Here is a 12,974-nt window from a genome sequence, read left to right as displayed (position 1 = left end):
ATTCTTTTTAAAACTGGAAAGGGAGATGCTGAGTGTGAAAGTGAGAGTCGTAGGCCCAAGTATTTCAACTGTAAATATAACACCTCTCAACTTTTAGCGCTCTGATTAAAACCTATGGGACTTATTGAAGTTTGTAAGATTGAGTCTGAAAAAGGAACTCATGACAAAAATACCATGATCAGACTGTGGAGTTAGAGATTAGTTACAATTAGAGATTGAAAATGGATGAGGAATATAAAGGACTGTTTTTATTCAAGTTTTCCAGCTAAAACCTCAACTACTAGGGAATACAGAAAATATCTTGCTAGTGGAGGTCATCATTATCCCTCCTGAGAGTGCATTATAAGCGGTAGTTTTAATCATTGACATAAATGCAATGTGCATCTATTCTGTTGTACAAAGTATACCTAGAATGAGATTTGATGTCCACAATAGTAGTAGTAGGAGTTGTTCAGAAATTATCTGTGGATGGAGTTGACTACTGGATAATAATTTGGCAGGAATGCAAGTTATATCTTCATCTGTAATTGCATTATATCCAACTGAGAAAGAGATGTAACATTTACAAGAACGCATTCCAGGTGATCTCCCTTCCCATATGATGCAACACATAAGTGCATAGATTATAAATTAGAGGATAGTTTTTAAAAAAAAAGAAAAATGCAACGTGGATCTGTCTCTGAATTGTCCGTAAAGTTAAATATTGTGGTTGTTGCAATGGAGGTTAAAAAACAAAGGTGGATAAATCTCTGGGACCTGATCAAGTGTATCCCAGGATGTTGTGGGAAGCTAGAGCTAGGGAAGAACTTGCAGGGCCCCTAGCAGACATACTTGTATCATCTACAACCATGAGTGAAGTGACAGAGGACTGGAGTGTGGCTAATCCACACTCTTTATTTAAGAAAGGCTATAAGGAGAAGCCAGGGAACTATAGACTGGTGTGTCTGACATCTGTGGTGGGTAAGTTGTTGGAAGGGATTCCGAGAGATAGGATTTACATGCATTTGGAGAAGCAAGGACTGACTGGGGATAGTAAGCATATCTTTGTGCATGGGAAATTTGTGTCTCACAAACTTGATTGAGTTTTTCGAGGATGTGACCAAGGTAGATAGATAAGGGCAGTCTGCATGGATTTCACTGGGTAGACTAGTCAGTAAAGATAGATAATGTGGGATTCAAGGAGAGCTTGCCAATTGGATACAAAATTAGCTTGACAATAGGAGTCAGAGGGTGGTGGTGGAGGGTTGTGTTTTGGACTGGAGGCCTGTGACCAGCAGTGTGCAGTAGAGACCGGTGCTGGGTCCACTGTTGTTTGTCATTTATATAAGATGAGAATTTAGGAAAAATGGTTAGTAAGTTTGTGGATGACACCAAAATTGATGACACAGTGGACAGTGAAGAAGATTATCTAAGATTACTAAGGAAGTTTGATGAATTGGGCTGAGAAGTGGCAGGTAGCATTTAATTTAGATAAATGCAAGGTGTTGCATTTTGGTAAGACAAACTATGACAGGACTTGCACAGTTAATGGTAGAGGAGTGTTGTTGAACAGCGAGACCTAGGGGTTATTTGAAAGTTGCATCACAGGTAGACAGGGTAGTGAAGAAGGCATTTGGCATGCTTGCCTTCTGTGTTCAGACCATTGAGTCTAGGAGTTCAGATGTCAAGTTGCTGTTGTACAGGACATTGATGAGACTACTTTGGAGAAGTGCAGTGTTCTACTGCGCAGAATTCTGATTGCCTTGCTAAAGATATTTTTAAATTGGAAAGGATTCAGAAAAGATTTCCAAAGATGTAACCGGGGCTGGAAGGTTTGTGTTATAGGGAGATGATGAATAGGCTGGGACCTTTTTCCCTGCATCATAGGAAGTTAAAGGGTGACCTTAGGTTTATAAAATCATGTGAGGGATAGATAAGGCAAATACTAATGTCCTTTCCTGGGGGTGAGGGAGTTCAAAAGTAGAAGACATAGGTTTAAGAGCAGAGGGGAAAGAGGGTCAACCTTTTTACACAGAGGGTGGAGCATATATAGAATGAACTGCGAAAAGGATATGGTAGATGCAGGTACTGTTCAAACATTTAAAAAACATTTGAACAGGTGCATGAGTAGGAAAGATTTAGAGGGGTGTGGGCCAAACACAGGCAAATGAGACTGATTTGTTTAGTTTTGGAAACTTGTTTGGCATGAATGATTTGGTTCAAAATATCTGTTTCCATACTGTATGACTCGATAACGTTAGTGGTTAAACAGTGGATTTCATGATCCTTAGTTTTACAGATTGAGGTTCTGTTGTTCTGATACCTTTCAACCGTGTTTAAATTCCACTATTCGTGATAAGAGTGTCCGTTTGTTGTCCTAATTCCTTTAGTTTGTTCTGTAGCAGTCTGACTGAGAGGTTTGCTTCCTTTGCCTACAGTACAAGAGTGACCTTCTGAGCTTGCTAATGCTGGCACCCAGGCTGGTCCAGATGAGAATATTCAGTCTCACTATCTCAATCCAGTGAAATTGGAACAGGTACTTTAACCCCTGTCTTTGTGTATTCTTCCAAACTAAAAACACAATTTGTGCAGTTTGGGACATACTCTGGGAATGTTTTGCTGTTGACCAAGAGATAACAGCCCCTCAACCTGTGTAGGCTCAGGAATTCACAGATCAGTCTCTTCTGTTTGCTTCTTTCCCTCCTTTGAAGGCCTGTTTTTTCTGAAGTTCCCTTCACATCTTTAATACGTATACCAGTTTCTGAAGAGCCATTTAGTAGAATGTTAGTAGACTCTGTAGGACTATTAATGAAAATGGGCCACTATGTTCTTACAGTCATGGATATGTTGACCCAATTTTCAGAAGCTATTTCCTTGAGCGCTATTGCAGGTGGATATATTAACTCCCATTTTTATTTGAGCACTACTATTAGACATGGGCGGTACGGTGGCTCAATGGTTAGCACTACTGCCTCACAGCATCAGGGTCCCAGGTTCGATTCCAGCCTTGGGAGACTGTCTGTCTGTGTGGAGTTTGCACATTCTCCCCGTGTCTGCGTGGGTTTCCTCCGGGTGCTCCAGTTTCCTCCCACAGTCCAAAGATATGCATATCAGGTGAATTGGCCATGCTAAATTGCCCATAGCGATAGGTGCATTAGTCAGAGGGAAATGGGTCTGGATGGGTTACTCTTTGGAGGGTCGGTGTGGACTGGTTGGGCCGAAGGGCCTGTTTCCACACTGTAGGGAATCTAATTACATACACTTGGATAAGATGCTAGCTTTGCAAATATTTTGAAGTACTTAAAAAGATATAAAGCTGTTGAAGCCCACCATTTATCATCCAAAAACAAATGGAGCTTAAGAAAAATGCGATCTGATTCTTAAGACAATGATTAATGAAAATGTCACAAATATTCACAGGATTCGGTTAATGGATTCGACTTTTTGTTGTTTGCTACCAGAGTTTTCTTTGATTGAATCTACTAAATCTGGACCATTCAATTTGCTCTATGGTTGTGAGACAAGAGGTCCATTAAATTATATTATGGAAAGGTTGTCAAAACAAAAGGACATGCACTGCGTTTACTACTTACTTTACAAGGTTTACTTCTGCGTGGTCCATACAAGGTAATTAAGAGGGTTAGTGAAGTCACTAATCTGGTAAATATTTGGTTGGCACGAAGAAGAATCAGTTATGTCACACCGGCATGTTAAAGCGATATCGTTGTCGAGGATGATGAGAAAGAGCAAGTATATTAGGTGGTAAGAATAGTGGAGGTTGACCGGTAGTAAGAGTGAGGTAGCAGGAGAGAGTGTTCACAAAGTGAACATCCTACAGCTTGATCGATCGATCAATACTGAAATACTGGGAAAGTTAGACATGTACTCATATTTTGAAGAGAGACAATGGGAAGGTCTAATAAGATTACTTGGAAATTCCAGTTCTGTAGATACTCTCCAGAGTGTACAACACTAAGCTGTGCATTATGTGGATTCACATTTTACAGCAGTAAGTCATTAGCCTGTCAAGTTTGTACCTCCATTTAATATCATGATAGTTCTATGATCTAATATTTCAATAATGCTAATTCTCTCTATCCCATAATCTTTCCGCCATTGGTTAATCTCTACCTTAAATATACTCAAAGTGAGAAGTTCCACAGCCCTCTAGGATAGAAAATACCAAAGGTTCACAGCTGTAAGTGAGAAATTTCATTCTCATCTGTCCAAATAGCACCTCCCTTATATTTTCGAATTGAGTCCCCCTGGTCTGGACTTCCCAACATCTTATCTGTAGCTACCTGGTGTATTTTTTGAACTTTATGGGATGTGTGTATCTCTGGCTGGACCAACATTTATTGGCCAACCGTAATTGCCCTTAAGAAGGTAGTGGTGAGCTTCCTTCTTAAACTGCGATAATCCAATTGTTATAGGTCGACCCACAAAGCTGTTGGGGAGGGAATTCCAGGGTTTTGACACAATGACAGAGAAGGAGCAGAGAGATTTCCAAGTGGGCAGGTTTGCATGTGGTGTAGCAACTGAGCATTGGTAGTGGAGTAACTGAATGTTTGTGCCAATCAGTTGGGCTTCTTTGTCCTGGATGGTGTCAAGATTCTTGTGTGTTGTTGAAGCTCATCTAGGCATGTGTAAATTATTCCATAATATTTCTGATTTGTGTCATTTAGATGTTAGTCAGATTTTGGGGAATCATTTGATTAGTTACTTGCTGTGGTATTCTTGCCCTCTGACCTGCTGTTGTGGGAGATTCAGTGGTAGTAATGACATTGAATATCAAGGAATGGTCATTAGTTGGTCAATGCCTAACATTTGCCTGAACATCACCTACCACGTTTCAGCCCAGCCAGGATATTGTCCACTAAAAATGGAAAAAGGTGCTGCTTTAAAACAAGGAAATTGTGGTGCATAATGTTGTAGTTGGTAGTTAATTACTGGAATCTATTGAGTTTTATTCAGTGTGGTCTTATTCAAGTAGTGAGGGAGAATATTAGACATATTGGCACCATGTATAAGTGTTCAGGATGTTTTTTTTTCCCCTGGGGGTCATCCTTTTGATTGGTTTTTCAGTTGATTTGGGCTTAGAAGGGTTCAGCATGGTAACAACCACTTGACAAGATCCCGGGCAATTCCTGCAGCTTTTTGGTGTGGACATTGCAGCAGAAGTACTCAGCCTGCCAAGAAAAAGCACCTAAATGCCCCACCCCACAGAAGTAACAAAATATCTCCTGGTAACCGTTCTCTCTCTTCATTTCCTGTAAATTGTTCTTGGTGAAATTTCCTTGTTGAAAGGAAAATGGAAAAGTGCTTTGTAACAGTAAATGGACAACTCTTCAACCATTGAAAGACTGTGTGATAATGCTGCTCCTTTAACGAGGTAATGCCATCCTTGGCTTTTTTCAGACAGGTTATAAAGACACAGGTGCTGAAAAGTGCAGGTTTGAAGAGTTTTAGGGCCATTTTGATTATAGCTTACAGAGACTGCCTCAGCCAAAAGGCTTTCAAGTTTTTTTTTTAAAACACACTTGTACAATGAAAGGGAATGGCCATTTCTCTCAGATCAGTTTTTTTTCTCTGATTTGTTTAGTTTTAGCAGTCTGGCTGTTCACTGAAAGCAGTCAGTCAGTTTGAGGCTGCTGATCCAAGAAACCGCAACATGGAAGAAGGGGTTTCATGCTGAGTCCCTCTGCCATCTCTCTCTCCTGTAAGACCCTGTGTTTGATTTTACCTTTTTTGCCAAGGGGTGTTTATGGGGATTTTTGCAGGAGTTTGGAACAGCATTAAGTTGGGATAATATGTTGGGTTTTTGGATAGGTTAAGTTATCTGTATTCTTGTTATCTTTTGTTTGTGTTTCATTCCATAATCTTGCAAATAAATTCTGTTTTGTTTGAAACTAAGTGGTTAGGCCAGCTGCATCACTCCTGGAATATGCACATTGCACCTGCTTAAGACAACTAGCAAAGTTAGGGTCCGGTGTACTTTCTTGAAATGTTTTGACAGGGTCTGGCCTGGTCCATAACAACTGATAATCAGTGTACCCACAATGTCATGTCCTCATCAAATAGTCAAAAGGAAACCAGAGAATGGTGACCAGTGAAACTGAAGACTCTGATAGAATTCTCTGTTCATAAAACTAAATTGGGAAATCATGCGATTTCTGGGGATATTTGGGTCTTATTAGAAATTCGTGTTTAGCAGTGCACTATAGCTGCACTGCTAAGAGAGATATTGTGAAATTAGGCAAAGGTACTATGGTGAAAAGAGTTCCAAGCGCTTTTGAGAAGCTGAAGGCAATCCTAATGAGTGTTGTTGGCTTTCTTGACTTTTTGGAACCTTCTTAAACAGCAGTTGCTGCTAATGACATGGGGTGGATGCAGCTTTATTGCAAGGTCGTGAATCGGGAGAAGAGGCAGCTGATGGGCTACTTCTCTAAAAGATTTAAGTCAGTTACTTTCATTAATTCATGGGTTGAGGCCAGTGTTTTTTGCCAACCCCTAAGTGCCCAGTGGGCAGTTAATAGTCAACCATATTGCTGTTGGTTTGGAGTTGCACATAGGCCAAACCAGGTAAGGATGGCAGTTTCTTTCCCTAAAAGGATATTAGGAACCAGATGGGTTTTCTGACAATCAGCAACGGTGTGATTATCATTGCACTCTTAATTCCAGATTTATGTTGAATTCAAATTCCACCTTTGCCATGGCAGGATTCCCCATAACATTACCTGGGTCTCTGGGTTAACAGTCTAGTGGTAGTGCCACTAGGTTGATGCCATAGTGGTAAAAAAAAACCCTGGAATTGGTACTGGTTCTTAAACATTTTGCCACTTATGTGTATTATTACCGTAAAAACTTTAGTATGCATTGATTATAATCTTTTGGTCTTTGAGGAGAACGTTAAAACTCTGTGTGATCATTTCAGTGCGCCTAATTCACCCTTCTAATAAAAGGATTGTTTGTATCATTGGAAAAGATAATGTAGTTGCATGTACATTATCAAAATGAAATGATGCTGGACAAGCTTGGAAATTGACAAGATGACAAAAACTGTATAAACATTGAATAACGAATTGAGTGAAGGTGAATAAATGTAATTTTCTTGTGTTTTCATTGTACATATGTCATGTTTACAGCATTTCATCTCCAAGGGTGGCGACTACATATAATTTTTGTAATATAAAACAGAAAAATGAATGCTTGGTTGCTGCTGTCTTTGAGAAAACATACAAGTTGTGCTTTTTTTTCAAACTTGAAGGTCAAAAATGGATCTGTGTAGTGATCAGTAATTTGTTATACAAGGTTGTGTAGTTTTGGAGAAGCTGGGATTTGATGCGAAAACATAAATTGCTGGGAAAGCTCAGCAGGTCTAGTAGCATCTTGAAGAGAAATCAGAGTTAACATATTGGGTCCGGTGACCCTTCCTCAGAACAGGACTGGACCCGAAACATTAACTGATTTCTCTTCACAGATGCTGCCATATCTGCTGAGCCCAATTTCTATTTTTATTTCTGATTTACAATTTGGATTTTTAATCTGGATTTGAAACTGTTGTGACACAAGCTGACACCAGATGCCATTTGGTTGAAAAGCTGCTTGACAGCTGCCTATGGGTTTTTCAGCTGCTATTGTCGTAGATCTGAGAAGCGGCTATTGAATTCGACCTCCAAAAAAGCCTGCGAGGAAAGACAAGTCTGTCTTACCTAATCCTAAAATGCTGTGAAAGTAAGATCTTTTAACTCTGGCGAAGACCTCGTCCAACTGGTTGGCTACCAAATCGAAGATCTCCTAACTGTGAATGACAACAACGTGATACTGCCAAGACCCAAGAACTGGGAGAGAGAGTCCACTGACTCCAATCCTGTGGTTTGGGCTCTTGACTAATATAATTTGTCACTTTTTGCCCATGTTTTCCAACCATGATATTTCTGCAAAGCTATTTGTCTTACCTGTCCTATTTGCGGATGAATGTATGCATGCTTGAATTTAAAAGAGATGTAGTTTAAATTTGCACGAATAATTAAAAGTACCTTTTTTTGCACTGGTTAAATGAAATTTATAATAAAGAAACATTTCTTTGTTTATTGTCAATCTAGTTAGAGGGTTTTGGTCTTTAATAGCAGTGAAAGTCAAGGCCATTAACCATCTTGGCAGTTTAACTGGTCATTCATACACTTGTGGTGGCTTGTGTGTGGCTTAATTACCAATGCAGTCCTCCCATCAGGAGAAAGTAAGGACTGCAGATTCTGGAGATCAGAGTTGAAAAGTGTGGTGCTGGAAAAGCACAGCAGGTCACGCAGCATCCGAGGAGCAGGAGAGTCGATGTTTCTGGCATAAGCCCTTCATCAGTCCCCCCCATCAGGTCATAACACTTCTCCATCTTGGTGCAAAATAACATCCAAATCTTTTGCAAATTCTAGTTTCCTGTACTTTTTTCCAGTGCAACAATTCTACTGGGTTTCAGCAGGAGTCAGTACATGAATTTGTCACTTATTCCCTGTGGTTAAAAACGACGCAGTTCTTATGCTGGCAGGGCCTATGAGTTGTTGTGTCTCCCACCAATCCCCACTTGCACCCTGTTGTGAAAATTGGGTTTTAGATGTGTTACTTTTATCAGTTTTGTAAATGAGGTTCTCTTCAGACTTAAATTCGGTGCTTATTTTTTCTGCCTGTGGTCAGTGCTAATTTATGGTTTAAAAATTACCCATTGTGCATTGTTGAGCTGTGGGGTGCTAGAAGTTTGTGGTTGTTCATAAATTGTTAAAAATAATGTTTTGGCCAGGTGGTAATGATCAACTGTAGATGTTCAAGTAAACTCGTCTGACTGCAGATCTCTAATTCTTGCTTACATAGGTGTTTTGATCTGTGTTAAATAATTGTATCTTCTCACTTGGCTTTACATCTGATAGCAGGTACATGCTATAAGAATATTTTTCAATGATGTTCCATTTCAAACTTGGAATAGAGCATGTGGGCAAAGCCCTATTGGGGGAATAAAATATAGATTTGGCAGCAAGGTAGCTACAGGTTGAATTTTCAGCAAAATTCAAATTCTGACCTTCCAGTCTCATTATGTAATATATTGGAGCTCCTAATGTGCAGCTGCTTTACGAAGGCCACATTTGTAATTTTTGTGTGTTTTTTTTTAGTCCATTCTGAGATTGTTAAATGAAATTATACTTGTAGCCTGTAAAATACAATCCCTCCAGTGTGGAAGGAGGCTATTCAGCCTTAGCGTTTACACTGGCCCTCTAAGGAGCATCCCACCCAGACCCACTCCCCTAACCTCTATTTCCCATGGCTCATCCATCTAGCCTGCACATCCCTTGACAATTTAGCATGGCCAATCCTCCTCACCTGCATATATTGGAACTGTGGGAGGAAACTGGAGCACCCAGAAGAAACCCACATGTTCACAGGGATAATGTTCAAAAGCTACTCGGGCAGTTGCGCGAGGGTGGAATTGGACCTGGGTTCCTGGTGCAGTGAGGCAGCAGTGCTAATCACTGAGCCACAATGCTGCAAGGAGGAATTTGATGTTTTCCAATTGGCTCCTGCATTTTATGCACTATAGGGAACTCAGTTCAAAAGTACTCTGTTGGCTATAAAGTGCTTTGGAATGTTCTAAGGTTTGGAAAGTCGCTGCTTAAATGTTTGTTTTATTGTTTGTTGTTTTCATAATGATCAGTGTGTATTACAAGGGCCTAAAGTGCTGATTCGGTCCATCTTGTTTTTGATTTTCTGTTTAAAATACCTCATGTTGTGGCAAACGGAAACATTTGTCTTGAATAATTTTCATTTTCATGTGCTTGTTTAGTAAATCACAATTGGACTGAAAAATAATGAAGTAGATGATGAATGGAAGGCAGATGTATATGCATACTTCCACATACAAAGCAACTATAACAAAACAACTATAGGCTATAGACAACTAAAAGGATTGCATAATGTCTAAATGAAAGATATTTGAAGTCTGAGGTTATCTTGACCGCCACAATGAAATTAGATTTTGTTTTAAATGAATAAATGCCAGAACAGTGAGTTGCTGTCTGAATTCATTAATGTCAGATGCACTTTCTGGTGTGTACATTTGAGTTACTTTTACATAGTAATTCGAATAGGAGAACAAGGTTTTTATTTAAAAGCAGCATACTTATATGCATAATAATCTGTGGAAAAAATGGTGTCACAATTTGGGTGTGCCCAAATACTAATCTTAAAGTAAGTTTCAGCTATTATAAAAACATCTTTGAATTTTCTATTGCAAGCTAAGAGTCTCTTCTCAGAATATTGAGAAGGATATCAATTGAAGACAATATTTGGTTACCTTACGTATAATGCCATTTTTTTCATTTTGTCAACAAGTTTTTTAACCTTTTGCTAAGTATAACTCTTGGGGAAGTGCTCTGGAATAGCAAGCAATTACCTTCCATTCTATGTGATGTATTATGCAGCAACTGAAATTTAGCAGAAAACCATTTTGAAATGATAGAAAAGTTGTGTGTTTTTGAATTAGCAGTAGAAACTTAACTTAAAAACACTAAGTTAAGACAATTATCAGAAGAACATTATTCCCAAACTTCAAGTATGGAATGAATTGTTGGATCAGTGAGGGTAGGGAGAATGAGAGTTTAATGTAATTCTAGGCAATGTCAGAGAATTGCATTGAGAGAGTTGAAGCTTAGGGCTTTGCTGCCATACTGGTACTGCATGTTTTAAATTGGGAAATTTGATTCTCTTAGCATAACTAGAATTATTTACCTGCAAACCCACCACCATCAGAAAAGAGCTCAATACGTGAAATAAATTACACATTTATTTATATGTTCTGGAGGTGCTAATGTTGGACTGGGGTGGATAAAGTTAAAAATCTCACAACTTCCAGGTTATAGTCCAACAGGTTTATTTGAAAGTACTAGCTTTCAGAATACTTCTCCTTCATCAGGTAACTAGTGAGGAGGTTGAAATTGGCAGTCTTTTGTATGGAGCACAAATTGGAAGCAAGCTGGGGTCATTGGTGTGGCAAAGTCAAACCCACACCCCACCCTACAACTGATTCACAGGGAAATACGAACGAACCCCAAATCCCACCTTAACTTACCAAAATGGAAACAGTAGACACGAGCACATATAAAACAGTCCGATCAACCAAATAATCAAACAATGCATATTACAGAGACACCCCTGGTAAAACAGCAAATAGCCCTCCCCTCCCACCTTCTGGCCATTCAAAGGCAGCCCACCCCATACCCCTTCCAGCTTTCAGTCCGCTTTGACACACTTCCGACCACCCTAAGGACAACCCATCTAGTTACCAGCCAATTCGCTTTTTTTATTTACAGTACAAATTACTAACAAATAATTAACATGAACAGTCCTGTACAAGAAACAGCAATTTAAAGGGGAAAGAGGCCTGACCGGCTGTGCTTTTCCAGCACCACATTCTTGACTTTGACCTCATTGCTACCACTACATCCATTGCTCTCTGAGTCCGAGGGCATAGACTGGTTCTTTTCTTTGTAGCTCCTCCTGGGGTGTTTTAGTATTGGGTCAGGTTCCTCTAACACAGTCTCTGATATGCATAGTGGCTTGCCTCTTACATTCAGACCATTTAGGAAAAAATTCATTCTCCTCTTCAGTTGCCAAAGGTCTCAAAGTTGTGACATCCACTGTGTCCATCTCAAATTCCAAGGTATCTTCAACACTTAATGGAGAGGGAGAACCCACTGGTTTTAGAACAGTCAGAAAGGCTATTGAGCCTTTTTTGCTCCCGCATTGTTTGTGAGTTTGCAACTTTCATTTGGTCCACGTACTTGTTCAGGACCATTACGCATACTGGAAAGTTATATGTCACTAGTCTTGACCTTGCATTGACCATGCCTCTTACCCATGCAGGACCATTCCATTGGTTCCTACACCAAACTTTGTTGCCTGAAATAAACTGTCCCTCTTGCTTAGTGGGGTCTTGTGTCTGGCAGTGGCATTCCTGATGCCATGTCTTTCTGTGCCCCACCCCTCCATCATAATATGCCATCCTCAACTATGATCTGGTCTTTCCGGCTCAAAAAAGGTTTCTGTTCTGGTTGTGATATTCGTTTAGGTTTTCCCCATCACTACCAACTGTTTCTGCATCCAAAGTCTGATATTGTCAGCTGTGACTGAAAGTCCAGAAAATTTAAAACAATTACAGACTGTTCCCTTGGCAGTACAATTGTGTAGTGTATCTGCCAGCGGAAGCATCTCAATGCATCCACATTTGCTACTCAGCCTCCCAGACAGTATTCCAACTTGAAATACGCACTTAGTATTAGAGCCAACCGCTGAATTTGGCCTGAAGGTGTATGCAACTCCACCTTGTCGTCTTTAAGAAGACCTAGTAGGGGTTTACGGATCACTATTATTACAAATTTACATCCATAAAAATATCGGTGGAACTTCCTGACCTCAAATATTATTGCTAGACCTTCCATCTCTATCTGGGTGTATCTACACTCTGCATTAGTCAAAGTCCTGGATGCATACGTTTTGGACGTTCCCCTCCCTTGCACTGCCTATGAGCTATTGCTACCTTGATGCCAAAAGGGGAGAAATTGGATATCAATACCAGACCTTGCTTGGAATCATAGTGTGCCAACCCCTTAAAGAATGATAGCTGTTTCTTCACTTCCCTGAAATGTGTGACCATGTCCAAAGCTGACCATTGTTTAAGAATTGACGCAAAGGTGCCAGGATGGAGGCCAGGTTATATATAAACTTTCTGTAATAATTCATTAGCCCAAGTGAAGACCTAAGTTCCAGTACAGATGTGGGAGCCGGGGCACGTTTGATTGCCCTCACTTTATCTTCTAATGGGTGTAACCCAGCCTTGTCGATTCTGTCGTCCAAGTAGGTCACTTTGGGTGTCTGGAACACACATTTTTCCCATCTAAGGCATACACCAGCCTGGGAGGAACATCTAAGGAAGATGTCCAAGTTCTCTAAGTGCA

The 12,974-nt window shown here is 40.0% G+C and overlaps 1 protein-coding gene across 4 annotated transcripts in view; it reads left to right on the top strand.

Annotated features, from left to right (window-relative positions):
• Positions 1–12,974, top strand: part of kif6 (kinesin family member 6) — a 570,521-nt gene that overhangs the window by 42,661 nt on the left and 514,886 nt on the right. Inside the window, exon 1 of one of the 4 annotated variants that reach the window (XM_087983396.1) lies at positions 2,461–2,515. The exons of the other annotated variants lie outside the window; for them this stretch is intronic. The gene's annotated coding sequence lies outside the window, so the exon portion shown is untranslated. Of the gene's footprint in view, positions 1–2,460; positions 2,516–12,974 lie in introns of those variants that run through there. 4 annotated transcript variants of the gene reach the window in all.

The sequence above is a fragment of the Chiloscyllium plagiosum genome, unplaced genomic scaffold, assembly GCF_037043375.1.
Source record: "Chiloscyllium plagiosum isolate Xiang-an unplaced genomic scaffold, Cpla_swu_hap1 HiC_scaffold_3, whole genome shotgun sequence".
NCBI classification, from domain to species: Eukaryota; Metazoa; Chordata; class Chondrichthyes; order Orectolobiformes; family Hemiscylliidae; genus Chiloscyllium; species Chiloscyllium plagiosum.
The sequence above is the reverse complement of the archived record's forward strand: the minus strand, read 5'-3'. Positions and strand labels throughout refer to the sequence as shown.